Source organism: Nilaparvata lugens, chromosome 6, assembly GCF_014356525.2.
Source record: "Nilaparvata lugens isolate BPH chromosome 6, ASM1435652v1, whole genome shotgun sequence".
NCBI lineage: Eukaryota > Metazoa > Arthropoda > Insecta > Hemiptera > Delphacidae > Nilaparvata > Nilaparvata lugens.
The window spans coordinates 44,642,121-44,664,255 of record NC_052509.1 but is presented as its reverse complement, the minus strand read 5'-3'; the positions used below and the strand labels follow the sequence as shown (position 1 = coordinate 44,664,255).

The window sequence follows — 22,135 nt, the reverse complement described above, 5'->3', positions numbered from 1 at the left end:
ACATTTCCACCTAAAATTGATAATAAGCTTGAAATCCGTGAAAATGTGATTATTAAATTGCAAACTGTTGGTTCTATTAAATCATTCACTACGAAGAGATAGCAGACCTCGTGTGTCTCCAGCGTTATTGACCTATCACCAGCTGTCTCATCTTTGAATAGTAGACTTGAGATGCGCGAGTACACTAGCGTCAGGTGATCAATTTTTATAACGGCAAGGAAAGTTGTGTGAGTGCGCCACACCAGATATTTACTCTAATATTGGCGTATGAAGGAGGCTCCTTTTCCCTTTTGTATTTTTTCTATATTTTACTTGAAATGCAAATTTCCAAAAACCTTGTATATACGTCGACGCGCAATTAAAAAAGGAACATACCTGTCAAATTTCATGAAAATCTATTACCGCGTTTCGCCGTAAATGCGCAACATATAAACATTTAAACATTAAGAGAAATGCCAAACCTTCGACTTGAATATTAGACCTCACTTCGCTCTTTCAATAACCTGAAAGATTACGTTCAATATTAGGTTTTAATGGGGAAGGTTGAGTTTATACTTTCTTATACTTTTAAATGAAAATATTGTTGATGCTATTAGAAATGTTTTGATTCTTGAATAATGAATAAAAATAATGAAAAGCTATTTGATCAGCTGTTTTAGCACACTTGAAATTTGGAAAATATGAAGATCAACAATGCTTGTCGTCGTCGACTGCGGAAGTTTACGCACAAACGAAAATGCACCTTAAAAATGATTTGATTCGATTTGATGAGGTAATGTTACATGAGTTTTCATGAGAGTTTGAAATAGAAATTCAAGTTTCAAATGTATTTTGAAATTTTTCAAGTTTTAAGAAAGTTGAAGGTTTAGGAAGAAGTTTTCAAATTGATTCCGGGTATTTACATTTCTCTGTTATTAAAAATAACAGCCTATTCCATAGATTCAGCGGTACATTCACCCTATTAAGGCAAACGCACACAGCAGCAGAAAGACGTATGCTGACAGGCGAAGAAAAACATACTTCTGCATAGAGAATAGTTATTTGTTTATTCAGAGTGGAAAGTACTGTTTTCTCTCTCTGAGGGAAAAGTTTGAAGCCCGAGGCGATGCCGAGGTCAACAATTTTCCTGAGGCAGAAAATAGTATATTTCGCACCTAGGGCCGAAAATGAGACTTTTCCGGCTCGAAATCGGTTTTCAAGTCCGAGGCCATAGGCCGAGGACTAGAAAAGATTGAGAGCCGGAAAAACATTTTTGCCCATGGTGCTAATGCTATTTTTCGCCACACAGAAAAATAAACTATATATATATATATATATTATATAATGAGAATAATTGTTTATTAAGCACTTCTGAAAGCAAAAGTGGAAGGTTATAGCTCTAGCAAATCTTAGGTAATCTGAATATCAGGAAATTGTCCAAGTATTTTTATTTCTTATTCTGATTTGTCTAAATAACCTAAAAGATTATGTTCAATTATGTGATATTATTATATACAATAAAATGCTTTAAGTATTGAATAATAAACTCAAATAATGAAGAGTTCTTTGATCACCTGTTTTAGCACACTTGAAATCTGGAAAATATGAAGATCAACAATGCTTGTCGTCGTCGACTGCGGAAGTTACGCAAAACGAAAATGCACCTTAAAAATGATTTGATTCGATTTGATGAGGTAATGTTACATGAGTTTTCATGAGAGTTTGAAATAGAAATTCAAGTTTCAAATGTATTTTGAAATTTTTCAAGTTTTAAGGAAGTTGAAGGTTTAGGAAGAAGTTTTCAAAATGATTCCGGGTATTTACATTTCTCTGTTATCATAAATAACAGCCTATTCCATAGATTCAGCGGTACATTTACCCTATTAAGGCGAACGCACACAGCAGCAGAAAGACGTATGCTGACAGGCGAAGAAAAACAGACTTCTGCATAGAGAATAGTTATTTGTATTTTCAGGGTGGAAAGCACTGTTTTTTCTCCCTGAGGGAGAAGATAGTATATTTCGCACCTAGGACGAAAATGAGACTTTTCCGGCTCGAAATCGGTTTTCAAGTCTGAGGCCGTAGGCCGAGGACTAGAAAAGATTGAGAGCCGGAAAAACATTTTTGCCCATGGTGCTAAAGCTATTTTTCACCACACAGAAAAATAAACAATATATATAATGAGAATAATTGTTTATTAAGCACTTCCGAAAGCAAGAGTGGAAGGTCATAGCTCTAGCAAATCTTAGGTAATCTGAATATCAGGAAATTGTCCAAGTATTTTTATTTCTTATTCTGATTTGTCTAGATAACCTAATAGATTATGTTCAATTATGTGATATTATAAATGATATTATTATATACAATAAAATGATTTTATTATAAATGTTTTAATTATTGAATAATAAACTCAAATAATGAAGAGTTCTTTGATCACCTGTTTTAGCACACTTGAAATCTAGCCAATCTGAATGTCAACGTCAACAATGCTTGTTGTCGTCAACTACAAAAGTTTAGGTTAGAAGTTCTATCCTACTCTGAAAATCGAATTTGAATAGTTTATAATATATATCTTATCTGTATTTCATTCATCCAAATAAAATGATAGTATATTATTGCAGAATACTTTATTCAATTCTTGAAGCATAAACTGATTCCGTTTCATAAACTATTTGTAAAAACGTTTAGCACCATGGATATTGCCCAAGTAGTTCCAAAATTATCCACCAGGTTTCGTAATAAACGCATTACTATGAGGTTTGAGGTTAGATTATATTATACTCTGAAAATTGAATTTGAATAGTTTATTATATGTTATTTGTATTTCATTCATCCAAATAAAATGATAGTATCTTATTGCAAAATACTTTATGCAATTCTAGAATCATAAACTGATTCCGTTTCATAAACTATTTTGTAAACACGTTCACATCAAATCAGAATCAGCTGACTTCAAGGTTATTTTACAGCCCTAGGGCCGTAAAAATTTTACCGGCCTGGTCAGAAAACAATCACTTTCGGCCTCAATATGACGCACGAAAACCAGCTCATTACATCCAAGTGGGGCGAAAACATAAATTTCATATATTGATCAAATGTCTGGTTGAGGTATTGAATTTAGTTGGTTTAATGACTACTCTATATGCTTCCTCATCTGATGAGCTTAGACCTTCTAACCTATTTCAAATGTACGTTTTTAAAATAGAGATGCTTCTCATGTTATTTTATTTAAATGGAGTCTTTTTTACGCTCTAGGGATTTTTCCTGTTTTTTCTTCCCGAGAGCGAAAAAGTGACACTTTAGTATTATTTTCCAGGGAGTAAAGAAAGCACTTTAGACAGGAGTTGGAGGAAGAGCAAATTATTTCAACCCGAAAGTATCAACGTCAACGTCAAACCTAAAATATGTACAATAATATAATATAATAGTTATTATTAATGAAACTATTGATTCATCTTTATTTGCAATGTTGTCAAACTTGCTAATGAGGTAGCCTTTTTTCATTCTACCAACAACTACATTTGAAACATGGATTAACGATATTGTATGAAACCTAAACAAATGAAGATGGAAACAGAAGCATATTCGATCTCACAAAACGCTTGTGAAACGAGTTCACATGAACGACGAAATGATTTGATTCGATTTTGGGCAACGATCCGATGTTTTGCTTTTTGTGAGGCAACCAACGTTCGCTCTCTTGCAAGATGGAGGCCGTCCACCCCTGCGCTCTTGTTTTCCGGAATCGATTCAATTTCCGATGCTTGGAACACTTCTCCATGAATATATCTACATTGCTCCATGAATATGTTTGGCTAGGGTAGCCCAGTGTACGAATTTCACGTCAACTCACTTCTCATTTATGGTGGTGGTGCTAGCCCGCTCCAATATCATTATTTTTTCATCAGAACTGTACCCCCATTTTTGGCATCATACCTACCACACCAAACATTCTCTTGCACTTCAATTTTTTGCCGAAAATAATAACTGGAAATTTTTGAACTGGAAAAAATAAATCTTGCGCATGAATGCTTTACCAAAGTATGGAGGAGAATGGGTGTTTCGGTTGAGGTGGTCGATGGTCGATGAGGTGATTGGTTTGAGTGTTAATGTTGAAGTAATAATTATACGTTTTAATGCATTTTTATAGCTCAGTTGAATTATTGATCAATAAATTATGCTTCATTTAGATGATATCGTATTAAAATAATATGTGAATGAATAAGATCATGACTTGTGCTATCTAATGGAAATGATACTTCTATCGTTCTCCATAGACTCATCTAATTAGATGAATTGACCAAGTTTTGGGTGGATGTCAAACCACTAGGAATTGGCATTCTTGTCCCTCATTTTTTATAATACATACAACCTATCTGTTGCTTATTTGACAACAAACCTGTCGATTGTTCGTGGTTTTATACACAAGTGTAGCATTTTTGTCAATGTACTGTGTTGAGTCTGTTATGAGTGTTGCCTATCTCAGCCTTGAAGTGTGGCTATGACCTTGAGAATAGCTGAGCTACTGAGCGGGCGTTTTCTTTTGGGTTAGCCAAATACCTTGTCTGTTTTCTCATTGAAGTACTGCTTGGTACGAAAGTATAGATTATTCAATTATTGATTCAAAGCATTTATACTGTAGTCGTGATGTCAAAGATTACATGAAAATTAAACTCTAGTAATTAGTATAGAATCATAGTGGATTCCATAATATCTACATATAACATGACTACATAATATTATCATCTTGACTACTCGTCCTGTACCATAATAAATATTGTGTAGTTGACCTCTCATTCGCAATGTCATAATGATAATCCAGGTTTTGAACGTTGTTTGAAAATGATTTTGTTTAATTCCTCAAGAATCTTTCTCTGTATCCACATACAATTTTTAATCTTACCTTTTCCAAAATGGTATTTTTCACTCAATACACATTCTACATATCAAAGTCTCTGTGAATACATTATTCTGTGAATCGGATTGTGGGTTACACTCGTAACTTACTCGTAAATTGTTTGCCGAATGATGGAAGAGAGACTTGTAAGCGATACCGCAAGCAGTGTTAGATATTTTGGCGGGGCAGTTGAGGTGGAGGTGGAGGAATATGAGGAGAAGTGGTCAAAAGGGTGAATTGCAGCGGTGGCCTGTTTTAAAACGGCGGTTGGAATTCGCAACGAGACCAAGGAATGTCAGTTGGGCTCGAAACAGAGAGTGGTAGGTTGGGTAGGTTGGGTAGGTGGTAGTAGGTGGTACTCGTGGCCTGTCATCACCTGACCTGACAGTACAAAGGGTGCCACTCCACATCTCGAGTGCCACAAGAGCTTTCTTCACCGACTTCTTCCCAACCGACGCTGTTTTTTATTGTTCCAACTCTCACTCGGTCGGCGACCGTGTTCAACAACCTGGCCATCCAGAAAATTTGTCAACTGCATTCATGATGCTAGATGGATGATAGCGCTATTTCGTTGTTTGTTATAAACGGATACACGTGTTTCAAGTGTCAACCTTGTTTATCAATCCTCTCTGATCACAATTATTATGAGTCTTATAATACCCTGAATTAGCTTACTATTGTTTAGTTGGCTATTTAAAAAAAATCTTATTTTAATGTTAATCGTACTTTTTCAAATTGGTAGACGATTCCTTGTTTTGAACCAAAACTGTCGACCATATTTATCTTTCAAACTCCACCCACTTTCTCACATTTTTTTTGTAGAATCTACTCAACAAATTGGAAGTCCTTTTTGAGGTGTCTCTCATTTGTGCCGAATCTCAAATGTGCGCAAGTATTTCAACTTTTCGTTATTTGTGTTTATCATCTAAAATTATCAAACAATTTAAAATGATATTAACAAATTTCCATTTAAAAGTCAAAAATCAACCTCCTTGAAAGCTCCTTCTACCTTCTTTCCTTTAAATCCTCATTTACATTTAGTACATTTTAGGTGTTCATCTTACCACATACACTTGCACATTTTGATATGATACATCTGAAGAACTCCTTTTTCGGATCTCGACGTAGTAAATTAGACGAGCAAATATAGTGGACTTTCTCATCTAATTACCTAGAAGTCTCAGAAATACGAAATACGTTGGAACTATCACACTATGGTTTTGGGCTAAGTGCCTGTTCACTTTCCTAAAACGATAATCAAGCTTCATTATGAGATGAAGGAATAGAATGATTCAGTTGGTGGTAATGATATTTTTCAATGGAGCGAAAACACAAGGAAAATGAAACAATCAAGACATGTTGAATCCAATTTTTATATTATTATATAGCTCTCGTGATTAAAAATCTAAATTTGTCATGAAATTTGTCTTAAAACCACTGACTTGTATGGAATAGTGGAAGAGAATTCAACAATAATCAAGAAATCTCATGTGTCTCGACTTCAAACTGAGATGGTGCGTTAGGGTCTCAGACGATAAGAATTCTCATTCTCATGCTTGATGATTCATATTATGTTCTGACATGTAAACCACTTTATTATATGCATGAGGTAAAGAGAATAATTGAAACATTTTCAACCTAATTCTCGGATGATATGGATTCAAGAATTTGAAATGCAATGTCATGTTGATTATATCACTCAATAAGTACCACATTCTAATCCTGTCTCAGTCATGCAGAACGTTCTAGTCAAGGTAGAAGTCTGCAGGGACCAGTTCCAGCGCTTAGTGCATCGGTCCCAGTAATTGCTCTTCAAACTGTCAGCATTCCTCATGTATTACATCAATTCATTGCATTCAGCCAATTATGACAGTTTGTAATGAATCATCCAACTGTCAGCTCTCCTTATAAATAACATCAATGCATTCCATTCAACGCATTCTGATAGTTTGAAGTGACTTTGGTAGTTGCTGATAGCTATTGGCCGGCGAGCGAGTTCACAAGCAATCCGATTAAGGTAATGCACCGGGTGCGTGATGGAAACTTCCGCACTTCGGGGCAAAGCAAGGCAGAGCAGAGCAGAGAACAGCTATCCTGGCTGAAAGCCGGACGTGAAGATGGTTGTGCCTTGCAGTTAGGCCTCCAAAGTGACCACACCCTATTGATTGTTATACTCAACGCTGCCCTCTTCTATTAATATCGTGCACCGTGTATTCCATCAAATGCAACAAAAACAAACATTCCGAATCATTATCGCTCCCCAATCTTTACACAGGATCCAATCTGTTCGACCTAAATCCATCCAACGCCAACTATAAAATAGCCGTAATACGTTTATTGCGACAGGATAACCGTAACATAAACGTCAGTTATATGCTCCAACAATGCTTTTCCCCAGGTTAAGGTCGCGATCTGCAGCTCATATTCTAGCAAAATCCTGAAATTATCAGATAGTTTTATGCCATTTTTATGACACTCGTTTTCTTGTCTCAGATTTAATATGAATTCGGATCTAGCTTCCTTCCACACTTTCTATTGTTTTATTATATTCATATCAGGCTTTCCCTGTTGCTCATTTTAAAAATCACAAATCCAATAATCATTATGAGATTATCAATTATTATGCAGCATGTATTCATGTAAAGTTTACACAGGTTTACTAGGTTTACACACTGTGAGGTTCGAAGAGATATTGCGAAACTTGTGTGAATAGCACGGCCATTGACACTCGACATTACCAACACTGATTAATTGAATCATTAATATTGTATTAGTACAAAACTGATGTTTATTGTGTAGTAGTAATATAGTGTAGTTATGTTGGTACTAGGTCAACCATTGGAGTTAAGTTTCGTCGGACATTTTGGACTGTACAGTCGAAAACCGGAACATTAGTGCCAGGTGCTAAGTCACTGTTTTCCCTTATTCTTCTAGTATTCACAAAACTTTGAAATTTAGAATATTTAATTTTTTAAATAATAGCAAATTTAGCTATTCATTGATGCAATACGTTTCAAATTGTTATTGTATTTTTTCTGAACATTTACTTTTATAAATCTTATAACAAAGTAAGAGATGGTTTTTGGAAGTTTTTTTTGTGGTAAACTAGACTGGCGTGTTTGAATGTAGTCGACCATAGGAAAAGAAAACACTTTGGTGAGCACTTTTGGCCCGTTAGCCCACAACAAAACCAATACTCGAAGCCCGTTTAATCCCTTTCTATTGCCAACAACAGACGATAGGTCCAATTCCATTAGGAGAGAAATCGGGTTTCTAAACAATTACAGTTCGTATTTGATTTTAAGTTGGTCTCCACACTGGGTGCTGCTCCATTCATTCTCTTTTCTTGTCAGCTCATTCTTGTCGCACAATTTAATAGCTGTCCTGTCCCAGTTCGATTATTAGAGGAAGTTCAGTTTGAAGTCAGCGGTTCAAAAGCAATTAACTTGTTAAGTAACTTTTTTCTTCATATCCGAAAAGTAAATATCACTAACAGACGAAGGAAAATAGTGGCAATAATAGATAAAAATTCCAGTTTTCGAGTAAAAGGACGAATAGAAATAAGTTCCTTGACAAGCAATGTCTTATCTGAGTCAATCGCTTTTAGCCAGCTATTCCTCTCTTCATCCCTTGAAGACTTACCAGCATTTGAATACTATCAAATTGTATCATTAAAATTTTAAGGTATTGCTTGAGTGTATTTATTGTAATAATCCAAAATTGTAAATTGATTTTTTGTAATAATTCACTATAATATGAAAAAAATTACAATATTATACAATAAATATGTACTAATGTTTTCAATGTAGCCTAAATGGAAGTGTCTCTGCTTCAGACTGTAAGGCTTTCTATTTGGAGTCTATTGTGATAATTTCCTGTTTTGTCTAACAATAGTTCAGATTGATCCTTTCAAAATTCGCAAATATTAAACGAAGCCATTAGTTTTCGATGACAAATATATTCATTTTCCTTCAAAACTCTCACAACTTACATTTTCAATTGCTTAGTCTATGTCAAGCTGTGATATTATCACTGGGTCTAGTAGTCAGTTCAATTTTCAGATTCATTGGAATAAAGCACGGGGTCTATGACTTTACTCATGTGATATCCTAATTCATCACAGAATTATGAATTATAATACCTTCGAATTCTCATCATTCGTCATCTTCAAACTGACCACTTTGTATCTCCAGCCAGCTCAGAAAGTTCCACAAAGATATTATTTCTTTGAAATTTGTCATATTTCTATGTGTAACACAGGGTTGCTGCGCGTATTTTGAGAAATAGTTTCTTAGCAGAAGGATGGTTATATGAATGTGGTGTTGGGGTGGGGGGTGGAAGCATGTAATGGATAGTGTTGTTCGGAGGATGATGGATGGCATCCAATACCTGGCTCCGTTCACTCCCATACGCACAGACACGAAAATCGCATTTACACTACTTACCAAGCAGTCTGTACAACTTGGTTGGACCAAGTTGTTCGTACTGTAACATCCGTGAGTTATACTGTTAGCTTAGCTTTATACCTTTCACCCTAATATCAGTAGTAAATGTACTCATTCATTATCTCATATTATTTCCGTCATTATCAAAAACATTGAAAATCACTATGTTAGTTGTATTGATCTTATTCAATACATTGAGTTGAACTCAGATAATGCAGGCTACTTGTCCCAGTCCCAGTGATATTACTTTTAAAACGGCTCTCACTCGAAGACAGAGAGGCCCGATGCTCTTTTACTTTACTAATCACTGCCACTACCTAACAGCATTCTCCCTACTTTTGTGTCAACATCCAATTGTACGTAGCATGCTTACTCCCCTTCACTCACCTCTCTGTCCATGCTACAAAGTGTGGAAGGAGAAATTTGTATCCCCTCTTCATGTTAAAAGTAATATCTCTTGGACTATAGACAACCTCAATTTCTTCTGTGTTTTAACAAGGCCACTTATTCTGAGTATGCCACCTGTGATTAACAACCTGTTTTCAACTTGTATTAGTTTGTATCAGTTTATTTAATATTTTCTCAGTTCAAAATTTGTCATCTCTACATTTAAACATCTAATCATTTATCCAGTTTTATTTAACCTAGTTTATCATAGGAAATCCATCACCTCAACTAATCAAAATCCACCAATTTACTCAACCAATTATCATTCATCGCTAAGGTTTCCATTGACCGGGTGAAGCCAGCATACATCCTCCAAGACAACTCACCTCAGCCTTCCCACCCTGCTCCAGGAAAAAGTGAGCTTCAAAATTTCGGATGGCCAAATCGTCTGCCAGGAGGGGTAATGTGGCGAATCATCTGATATTTGCCACCTGTGATTAACAACCTGTTTTCAACTTGCATTAGTTTGTTTATTAAATCGTGTCAGTTTATTTGATATTCACACAGTTCAATTTTGTCATCTCTAAATTAAAACATCTAATCATTCATCCAGTTTTATTTAACCTATTTTATCATAGGTTGCCATAGTATACTGGCCATCCACTTTCTTTCAAAGATTTTTTTTTGAAAAGAAAGCAAGAGGTTGCCATACGCCTTCAACCAGTTGTAAGGATTCTCCAACTGAGTGGTTAAAAGCATCAGTAAATAAACCAAAGTGTTTCATCCTTGAATATTTACTCATCTTTTCCATTCCTAAAGTACTATCATTCATCCATCCTTCTTCAACATATATTGCTCTCTTAGATGTTTGGCGTTATTCAAAAAGTGTTTTTTATTATGTTCACTACTTGCTTTATTCTTCTCAAATGTAATTTTCATTTTTGTAGGAATGAAAACTTTAAAAAATGTTCAAAAACAAACTTGAAATTGTTCAATGTAAAATTTAATGAATATTTGGAAACGTTTTATGGTTTAACAAAGTTTTAAAAATAATTTTTAGAGTTTTAAATTCTCGAGCCAATTGATGCTGTAATTGTGAAGTGTTAACTGTTCACATCGAGCAGAAATTTGTTCTTTATCCATCGTGGATAGCTCAAGTAGCGTATCTAGATAACTTTACTCACGAGAAATATATGTAAAAATGCTGGCTGTCCATCACGTCGGATACCAATATAGGAAATTTGGTTTGTGGATTTCCTAGGATAAACTAGGTTAAATAAAACTGGATGAATGATTAGATGTTTTAATGTAGAGATGGAACCATACAACAATGAGAGAGATAGTGAAATAATATTGTTTTCCTTCACAATAATTATCATATTTTAAAACCATTTATAAACATTTCACTTGCCCTCTAGTGTGTAGATGTACTCTCGTTTCATGCCTGGCTTGAAGATTTGCTATCTGCTCATGTACAATATTCTGGAAAAGAAATGGATGGTTGACAGTTCCTTTCAATTTGAAGCATTCCAGTGGTCATTGCTGCTGTATATTTCCACATTATTGTGGACTGAGCCATTCATCGTGAATGCGGCATTCCACTTCAATAGCATGCATATCATATGGCAGGAATAGGTCAGCAACTTATCATTCTTATGATCGTTTCGGTATGGAAAGATTCTATATTGAAATTTTTCCTCATTAGAAGAATGATAATGTCATTTCTGCAAATATGAGAATAGAGTTGGAGGCAACAGTAACTGGGAATTTATTGTTTATTTGTGTATACCCTATGAGAATGTTAGTAACAAACTCTAACACTGCCATCAGTTTACATGTACAAACTCATCATTTTCACACACATGAACATTTCCAAACATAAGAAACATGCCGATGCACTCAACTACACACGAGGGAAACAGACTAGCCATACAGCAACACAGCTTACGACTTCATGTTAAGATGCCAACCTATTTGGGAGTGAAATTACACAATAATTGGAGTTACCCCTTCAATTGCGGTCCTTGACTGACATAAATAAATTTAAGAGAGAACTGTACAGTCTTCTCTTATCCAAAGCACTGTCAGCGTAGATGAGCTTATGTCTTTATTAGTTTTGTAGGTATTGTATTTCATCATGTGATGAATGATACATTTTGTTGACTCAAAAATGTTATATTGATATTGTATATTTCGGCTTCTCATTTATCACTTGTATCAATATGATGAGTTAGTGAAGATATTCAACTGCATGATGTTTCGCTTTGCTGTGTTGAATAGAGAAAATATTCTATTCTTTTCTATTCAGTATTTTTCAGTTATCAGTGATGATTTAGTGAAATATTCTTATTTAATTTGGTATTCAACTTTTCTAAATTCTCAATTCCTGGATTATATATATTTTGAACTCAAAATTGGACAAAAATCATGAAGTGTAAACATAACCTATTTTTTGACAATTTCTATCTAAATTTGGGTAATGAACAGTTTTGGGCTTTAAGCCTGTTGTTCCTTTCCCAATCATTCATAGTTGACAATGATATTGTATGTATTGTCACGGTGAGATTCGCCAAACAGCTTTGATAAGCAATATAATTAAACGATAAGGTTGAGTAATCTCCCGCTTATAACGTCTTCCACTAGTCGTTCCGTGTAATACCCAAGTTGTAATACGAAAGGATTATAGTCACCTGAAATAGATTAGGTTCCATCAAGTTTCTCGTGGCGAACGCTTCGATATTATTGGGGAGGATCAAATTTTAAACTAGCCAATATTGTTAGCCTCTCATGCTACGATTTAATATCGAACGTTATCACAGGGCTGAACAGTCACCATAACTTCCATTTGATATGAATGGGAAAACGTTTTAATCTTAAATTTTGTGAATTCTCAATCATTGACTTTGACCAAATTCATACAAACTTTCATAAATATCAGTTATTTATAATTCTAATATCAAATTGGAAACTTGCTTTGTCCTAAAACTGGAAAAAATGAGCTCCTATTACTATTATAGACTATTATATTATTTATTCAACTTCATAACTGGAAAAAATCATTTTTATTACAGAATCTCACACCTACATCTTACACCTCAACATCCCCTCTTCAATTGCATAGTCGTTTTCAATTTATTTTAGATGAAGAATAAAATTCTTTTATTACTAGAAGATTCGATTCAAATGCAATTAGTTGAATGCTCCAAAACATATAGTTGAATGTTGAAAGATAGTTGAATAATGATAAAAAAATAGATTAATAATTTGATAAACAAGAATCATTTCTATATTATATTATATTCGACTTACTAAAAGTGGAATCTTCAACATCGTAGGTCCTAACATTATGTGTTTTTCATTTGATTGTTTTCACTGAGAGTCGGCATTACTTTGTGAAAATCTCATTAATATGATTTTTTCTAAGCATCGTATTAAGTGAGCAAGTTGTGATCTGCTGATCCTTTTTTTTGTAGTTTCACCTATTGCTGTGCCCTGTGAAGGGCCATGATTTTGTGATGTGATGTGTTGTTTGCATGCGTGCTCTGCTCACAGCTCACTGGGTGCCCAACTCCAACTACACGAAGCTCACAGGCAGGCCAGTTCATTAGGGCACCCTACACTTCCGTGCGAGCCCTTTAAGAGGTTCTTTCTCTTCCTTATTACCACTTGTCCTTCTTTCCTCCCCCTTTTTCTTCTTTATATATCCAAGCTTGTCCCCTTTCGAGTTTCAACGATCTCAGTGGCGGCTCCCATTTTAGTTGGCTACCTTTCGATGTATACGTCTCCTCTCACATCCCATCACGTCGAAAAAGGCTTGATCGATTTCGTCTTACTGTTGTGGACCTTGCTCTTCCCTCTCATACTAGACACAATATACTTGTTGCACCCTTCCCCAACCAACCATCCCCTTCATTGTTAGCTTTCTCTCATATTTGTTTACTATCAATCACTTCACCGGAACACCTCTTATCTCTCTCGTTCCACATTTTCCCTGAAAAACTTCATCGTCCCCCTACTGCTTCCTATGTCCGCTCTCTCAATTAAATTCTGTTTTCATTAAATTCTCCTACCTTCACCAACGTCCATTGTGTTGATACCATACCTTATTATCTACTGAGTCGCCATGTATATGTAGGCTATGTGATACCAAGCGTGCAGCTAATGAATGTTGTGCTTCTCCCATTTCAATGAACAGTCATGGTTTATTTATATATAGAATTCCAATTATTAACAAAAATTGCATCAATTTAGTTAGTTGGCCATTTACCAATTTGTATGAGATCGCTGGTTATTCATATCTTCGAAACCCAATTTATTGATGACTCGATGAAATATTTGCGTACTTTTTGTAATATTCTCCAGTGATATTTATTTTAATAGTATCCAGAATACTAGTAAACATTTGAACAATTCTACTGATTTGCTTAAAATTTATTTCATATGGCAGGAATAGGTCAGCAACTTATCATTCTTATGATCGTTTCGGTATGGAAAGATTCTATATTGAAATTTTTCCTCATTAGAAGAATGATAATGTCATTTCTGCAAATATGAGAATAGAGTTGGAGGCAACAGTAACTGGGAATTTATTGTTTATTTGTGTATACCCTATGAGAATGTTAGTAACAAACTCTAACACTGCCATCAGTTTACATGTACAAACTCATCATTTTCACACACATGAACATTTCCAAACATAAGAAACATGCCGATGCACTCAACTACACACGAGGGAAACAGACTAGCCATACAGCAACACAGCTTACGACTTCATGTTTAAGATGCCAACCTATTTGGGAGTGAAATTACACAATAATTGGAGTTACCCCTTCAATTGCGGTCCTTGACTGACATAAATAAATTTAAGAGAGAACTGTACAGTCTTCTCTTATCCAAAGCACTGTCAGCGTAGATGAGCTTATGTCTTTATTAGTTTTGTAGGTATTGTATTTCATCATGTGATGAATGATACATTTTGTTGACTCAAAAAAATGTTATATTGATATTGTATATTTCGGCTTCTCATTTATCACTTGTATCAATATGATGAGTTAGTGAAGATATTCAACTGCATGATGTTTCGCTTTGCTGTGTTGAATAGAGAAAATATTCTATTCTTTTCTATTCAGTATTTTTCAGTTATCAGTGATGATTTAGTGAAATATTCTTATTTAATTTGGTATTCAACTTTTCTAAATTCTCAATTCCTGGATTATATATATTTTGAACTCAAAATTGGACAAAAATCATGAAGTGTAAACATAACCTATTTTTTGACAATTTCTATCTAAATTTAGGAAGGGAACAGTTTTGGGCTTTAAGCCTGTTGTTCCTTTCCCAATCATTCATAGTTGACAATGATATTGTATGTATCAATGTATGAATAAATACAAATACAAAATATTCTTTGATAGCAACTAAAAAATTGTAAAGTTGGCTATCTTGATTTAAACCAGATATTCGATATATCCGAATATACAAATTATTGTATTAATTTAACGAGCATTCATCAATCAATAATTGTAAATGAAATTGTGGTAGCCAATCCAATTAAATTTAATTGAATTGATTTAGGGGATTGGTTTGCCCGGTGGTCTTTGCCAGTGTGTATGACTACTTCCACCGATATGTGATGATCGTAATCATAAATTTGTTTCTCACTCCTATATAATACATAATTCAATATATATTTGTAATACATATTTCTGAAAATTGAGATTCTGAGAGTAGGATTATCGAAATCAATCAATATCTCCCGATTTTCAAGGAAACGGCGCGGTCTGTTCATGGGGCTGGGGTGAACGGTTTATTGTAGAAATCGAGTAAAAAAGTAACAACATATTTTCCTGTGGCAACTTTGGGAAATTCTGATGATGAAAGTTTCTTCCCAGCTTTTGTCTGGGCTCCGATAACGTGAACCAATTTCTCAAGCTAGATGAATTTGCAGGCCAAAATTAACCATTCAGACGCAATATAATTAAACGATAAGGTTGAGTAATCTCCCGCTTATAACGTCTTCCACTAGTCGTTCCGTGTAGGCTAATACCCAAGTTGTAATACGAAAGGATTATAGTCACCTGAAATAGATTAGGTTCCATCAAGTTTCTCGTGGCGAACGCTTCGATATTATTGGGGAGGATCATATTTTAAACTAGCCAATATTGTTAGCCTCTCATGCTACGATTTAATATCGAACGTTATCACAGGGCTGAACAGTCACCATAACTTCCATTTGATATGAATGGGAAAACGTTTTAATCTTAAATTTTGTGAATTCTCAATCATTGACTTTGACCAAATTCATACAAACTTTCATAAATATCAGTCATTTATAATTCTAATATCAAATTGGAAACTTGCTTTATCCTAAAACAGGAAAAAATGAGCTCCTATTACTATTATAGACTATTATATTATTTATTCAACTTCATAACTGGAAAAAATCATTTTTATTACAGAATCTCACACCTACATCTTACACCTCAACATCCCCTCTTCAATTGCATAGTCGTTTTCAATTTATTTTAGATGAAGAATAAAATTCTTTTATTACTAGAAGATTCGATTCAAATGCAATTAGTTGAATGCTCTAAAACATATAGTTGAATGTTGAAAGATAGTTGAATAATGATGAAAAAAATAGAATAATAATTTGATAAACAAGAATCATTTCTATATTATATTATATTCGACTTACTAAAAGTGGAATCTTCAACATCGTAGGTCCTAACATTATGTGTTTTTCATTTGATTGTTTTCACTGAGAGTCGGCATTACTTTGTGAAAATTCTCATTAATATGATGTTTTTCTAAGCATCGTATTAAGTGAGCAAGTTGTGATCTGCTGATCCTTTTTTTGGTAGTTTCACCTATTGCTGTGCCCTGTGAAGGGCCATGATTTTGTGATGTGATGTGTTGTTTGCATGCCTGCTCTGCTCACAGCTCACTGGGTGCCCAACTCCAACTACACGAAGCTCACAGGCAGGCCAGTTCATTAGGGCACCCTACACTTCCGTGCGAGCCCTTTAAGAGGTTCTTTCTCTTCCTTATTACCACTTGTCCTTCTTTCCTCCCCCTTTTTCTTCTTTATATATCCAAGCTTGTCCCCTTTCGAGTTTCAACGATCTCAGTAGCGGCTCCCATTTTAGTTGGCTACCTTTCGATGTATACGTCTCCTCTCACATCCCATCACGTCGAAAAAGGCTTGATCGATTTCGTCTTACTGTTGTGGACCTTGCTCTTCCCTCTCATACTAGACACAATATACTTGTTGCACCCTTCCCCAACCAACAATCCCCTTCATTGTTAGCTTTCTCTCATATTTGTTTACTATCAATCACTTCACCGGAACACCTCTTATCTCTCTCGTTCCACATTTTCCCTGAAAAACTTCATCGTCCCCCTACTGCTTCCTATGTCCGCTCTCTCAATTAAATTCTGTTTTCATTAAATTCTCCTACCTTCACCAACGTCCATTGTGTTGATACCATACCTTATTATCTACTGAGTCGGCCATGTATATGTAGGCTATGTGATACCAAGCGTGCAGCTAATGAATGTTGTGCTTCTCCCATTTCAATGAACAGTCATGGTTTATTTATATATAGAATTCCAATTATTAACAAAAATTGCATCAATTTAGTTAGTTGGCCATTTACCAATTTGTATGAGATCGCTGGTTATTCATATCTTCGAAACCCAATTTATTGATGACTCGATGAAATATTTGCGTACTTTTTGTAATATTCTCCAGTGATATTTATTTTAATAGTATCCAGAATACTAGTAAACATTTGAACAATTTCTACTGATTTGCTTAAAATTTATTTCATACATAATACATGGTACTGTATCATATTGCTTTGATCTAATTGTGCAATAATTTCTGAATTTTGAATTTAAAATTTGTAGTTCTATGACACTTATTTATCCATCTACCCTGGAAAAATGGAAAATCATTAGTTATCATCCTTCCATCACTCTTACTCAGCTCCAGTCATTCGTTGGACTTCTTCTTATGTGTACTTATAATTTATGATCATTCGGATTAGATCACCAATTGGACAACCTTACAAACAATATTGAATGTTTAAGGAAACAGTTGATCTATATAAGCACTAAAATAATAAACCTTATTCCGAACCACTTCCTCATAGACTCTAAGATTAGTAGAAAAACTAAACTAGATATTAAAAATTATTGATTATAAATTATTTAATATGTACAGTAACTTTTTCTTCCATATTGACGTATGAATCTCGGGATTTCTGCTCAAACTACTGTTTGCAAGGCCAATTCTTTTAGATACATTTGTTGATCTAAACAAATGGATGAGACACCTCAATAGTAAGGTCAAAGAAATGGCTGAGATAAAAAATGTGAGCAAACATGAATGGATTGAACACTACAAAGAACTGTGGTATGAAAATTTGCCAGTCATGGAAAGTATTGACCAGCGGATGGTTCCAGTGAGTGATGTAGATCTCATAAGCATTGATGAGTTGGAAGAAGCCCTCAATCAAACAAAAAAATAGGAAGCCAACTGGCGTAGATCTGCTAAATATGGAGCTTTTAAAATATGGCGGAACATTATTGAAATTTCGACTGCTTCATTTAATCAACATGTGCTGGACATCACGCTATGTGCCTGAGGAGTGGAGAAAAGCTTTGGTAATATCTCTATTCAAGAAGGGAAGCAGAAAAGACCCAAAATAATTATAGAGGTATATGCTTGTTGAGCAATGTCTATAAATTGTACAGCAGAATTCTGAACAATAAACTTCGGAAAATCTCTGATGTACTTCTATTAGAGGAGCAGGCTGGTTTCAGAAAGGGCCGATCATGTATGGACGATGTTTTCTCATTGAAACAGATCATAGCAAAAAGAGTAGAATTCAATTTAGAGACACACCTTGCATTCGTGGACTACCAAAAAGCGTTTGATAAAGTCAATCGTCAATTATTGTTAGATAAGTTGATCCAACGAGGTTTCCCAATTCATTTAGTCGAAGTCGTCAAGAGTTTGTACAGCGAGACAAGAATAATCCTAGACTGCTCAGGCTCCCAGTCAGAGGAAATTGTTATCAATGTTGGTTTGAGACAGGTTTGTCCTCTCTCACCAACGCTCTTCAATATTTATGCGGACGACCTTTGTAGGAAGTGGAAGCAAAAAATTCACCCAGGTATACCTAACACACAATATTGCTGTCAATTCATTATGGTTTGCAGATGATCAAGTGATATTACAGGAATCAGTGGACGATCTGCAAAGAGCAATATACCAACTCCATCTCCTGAGCTCAGAATATAATTATGAAGATTTCCTTGCACAAGACAAAAGTGATGGCATTTCTGGGGAAGTCTCCGATACGTTCTAAAATAGTTCTCAACAACAGAATACTGGAACAGGTATCACATTTCAAATATTTGGGATGTGATATTACATACGAGGAAGACCATGACTTGAATGCAAAAATTAACAGATTCCAGTACATATGCGGAACTATCAACAGAACTCTCAAAAATAAAGCCCGAAAAGAGACGAAACTCAAATTTTATAAAGTAATGGCCGTCCCAACACTTTTTTATGGCTCTGAAACCTGGGTACCAAAGAGAAGGGAGTGGAGCAGGTTACAGGCGGCCGAAATGAGATTTTTAAGGTCAGTGAAGGGATGCACCAGAGAGGACAGGCTTTATAATATTGATATCTGTAGAGAGCTCAATGTGATCTCTATACCTCAACGAGTTAACGAGAATCGACAACAGTGGAGAGAACATGTTGAGAGAATGGGAAACGGAAGAATCCCCAAAGCTGTCATTGCTTACAAGCCAGAAGGGAGGAGAAGTATCGGCAGACCAAGAAAAAGGTGGGAGAATGCTTGAAGGCGGAACAGGTATTAATGCCTACCCCTGTAAGAAGAAGACGACGACGACATTTGTTGAAAGTGGACTCGCTTACAATTTTTTCACATTTTTTCTCTTTTTTCTACTTTCTCCTCTTCACCCTTTGTTCCTTACTTTTATAGCCTCTACCTGCCTATTACATGGGAAACCATAGTTGGTTAGGTATTTTTCCTCCTTTCTTTCTTTCCAGCACACCCCACCATGAAGCCTGATTTTGTATTTTATTTGAAATTTATTTTTGATTGTGATTTTTTTGTGTTTTGATTTTATGTATATTGTATTGTGTTGATTTTAATAAAATTGATTGATTGAATCAACCATCACTCTTAACATTTTATATTATTTGTTGTTTTGTCTTTCTTTGCAGATTTGAAACAATCATGAACTAGCATCCAGTTTGGAATTTTCTTCTTGACCCGCTAAAAATGTAAGTTTACCCTCATATTTTATTATTGATCGAAAAATACAATTTTACAATAAAATGATCTATTATCTCAAATTATATTAATCATTAGATTAAGGGCTACTGAGACATTCTCTATTTCTCTATCATGTGTCTCAAGGGATCAGCGAAAGTATGACTAGTTACAAAATTATTGCGTCATAGCTATCTTCTTCGCTCTTATTACTTTTTCATCCTTCTATAGATCTGATTATAGATTATCTCAAAAGAGTGTTTGGCGAATCTCACCGTGACATAAAATAAATAATTGAATAGAGATATAGGTCTACGGAATTTTATTGAGAAAATTCTTGGCGGACGAGATCTCGCTTCATTCTGCAGGGATCAGTATTCTGTAAAAAAACCATGTGATGAATTATTGACAAAATCATCCTCGTATGGAATTAAGGTAATTCCGTCTTATTAGTTGATTTCACCGGAAAGTTGACTGTTGTGATTAGGTTGGGCTTGACATTGTTTCGGGAATAGGCGAATAGTAAGTAGCCAGCAAGTGGTTGGTGGGTGACGTCACATTGTTTGGTTGCCATGGCAACGCAGTGCCGACCGGACGGCGCCTCTCCGTGCAAAACAGATCAGCAATTGTAAATTAACCCTTTTATAGGCGACTGCAACCCTGCCTTGGTGCCTTGGCCATACAGTATACGTTGCTCATCACTTATTCGCTCCGCTCCTCTCCCTTCCATCTCTACTCTCATTTGCTTACTTGTAAGGTAAGAGAAGGAAAACAACGACGAGTAGGAGAAGGAAAAGAAGAAGGCGATGGAAGAGAGATGGAGAGATGGAAAAGAAGAAGGAAAAGAATGAGGAGATGGAAAAGCATAAGGTGAAGCCTCTCCTTCAAATTGAAAAGATGACTTCTCGCTTTTCGTCTTTTTTTCATCTTTCTATTCCCATCTTCTTTTGCTTCTACTCTTTTTCCATTCTTGTTAGTTGTCTTCGTAATCTTATCATCTTATCTTGTTCTTCTTGTTGCCCATTTCATGGTTTTTGAGCTTCTTCCTATCATTCCTTTCCTGCCTTTACTGTTTTAACTCTTGTTTGGCATTTTATTCACTCTCCTCTTGTTCACATTATTGATTGATTGATTGATTATTTAGCACAAATGACAATGTATTGCCAGGTCTTGTATTCCATTATCTGTCTTCTGTTCCTCTCTGTACTTTGTTTCTTATCCATTTGTTACTGCTAATAATCCATTCAATTTTTTCGTATTTCATTACCTCCGTCGTAAAGTCTTCCCTTTTGAAAATTTCCTTCATAATGAAATAAAAACACATTTATATCGTCATATTCCTTCATCTTTATAATAAATTTCTGATCCTCTTTTCTTTTTTTCTATCTCTTTCATTCACCTTTCGATAAGCGTTTCTCATTTTCTGCTTCTATTGCCATCTCCTTCCAATATGTTCTTCATTATCCTACTTTTCTCATGCCAGACACTGTTCACTCGCTATTCTTCTCATTTCCTCATGTTACTCATCACCTCCTTATCAACTTGCTAACGATTCCTTCCCCCCGATCTATCCCAACACTTTCTATTACCATCCAAATGTCCTTTTGTCTCCACTACTGGACGTCGGGATAAGAATTCCTTGCTTCGCTTCCCCCAAATCCTGACCTTCTCTCGTTCTATCCAATCTCACTAACTTCTTTTCTTCTTCTTCTTCTTCTTCTTCTTCTTCTTCTTCTTCTTCTTCTTCTTCTTCTCCATTTTCTTCTCCTCTCTTCATTTTCTTCTTTCTCTCGGACCAGCAACTGGGATCCGTTCGATTACGTTCTAAGTGAAATGTCTGAAGCGAATTCCACACCTCAGTCTTGACTACCTTCTTCCCATTTTCCACATGGAAAGGATTTTCTTTTGTTCGTTCTCTTCCATCTGTGAGAGTAGACATTTTGAACAGAATGCTCGATGATTCTCAATATCTTCCAGAAGAGCTAGTCTTCAGCATTTTTTTAAAACGATCTATTGTGCTCGAATTGTTATAGAATCCCACCTTTTTCCTGAATTCTATAATTTTTTAATCATTTATCTAATTAATTTCCAGCTTATAAATGAAGAGT

At 35.2% G+C, this 22,135-nt stretch overlaps 2 protein-coding genes across 4 annotated transcripts in view; both read left to right on the top strand.

Annotated features, from left to right (window-relative positions):
- LOC111052731 (neurocalcin homolog) overlaps window positions 1-22,135 on the top strand; it is a 253,861-nt gene that overhangs the window by 113,550 nt on the left and 118,176 nt on the right. The gene's annotated exons all lie outside the window — the stretch shown is intronic.
- LOC111052732 (neuronal calcium sensor 2) overlaps window positions 1-22,135 on the top strand; it is a 241,913-nt gene that overhangs the window by 113,509 nt on the left and 106,269 nt on the right. The window contains exon 4 of the mRNA XM_039430880.1: window positions 19,979-20,038. The gene's annotated coding sequence lies outside the window, so the exon portion shown is untranslated. The remainder of the gene's footprint in view (window positions 1-19,978; window positions 20,039-22,135) is intronic.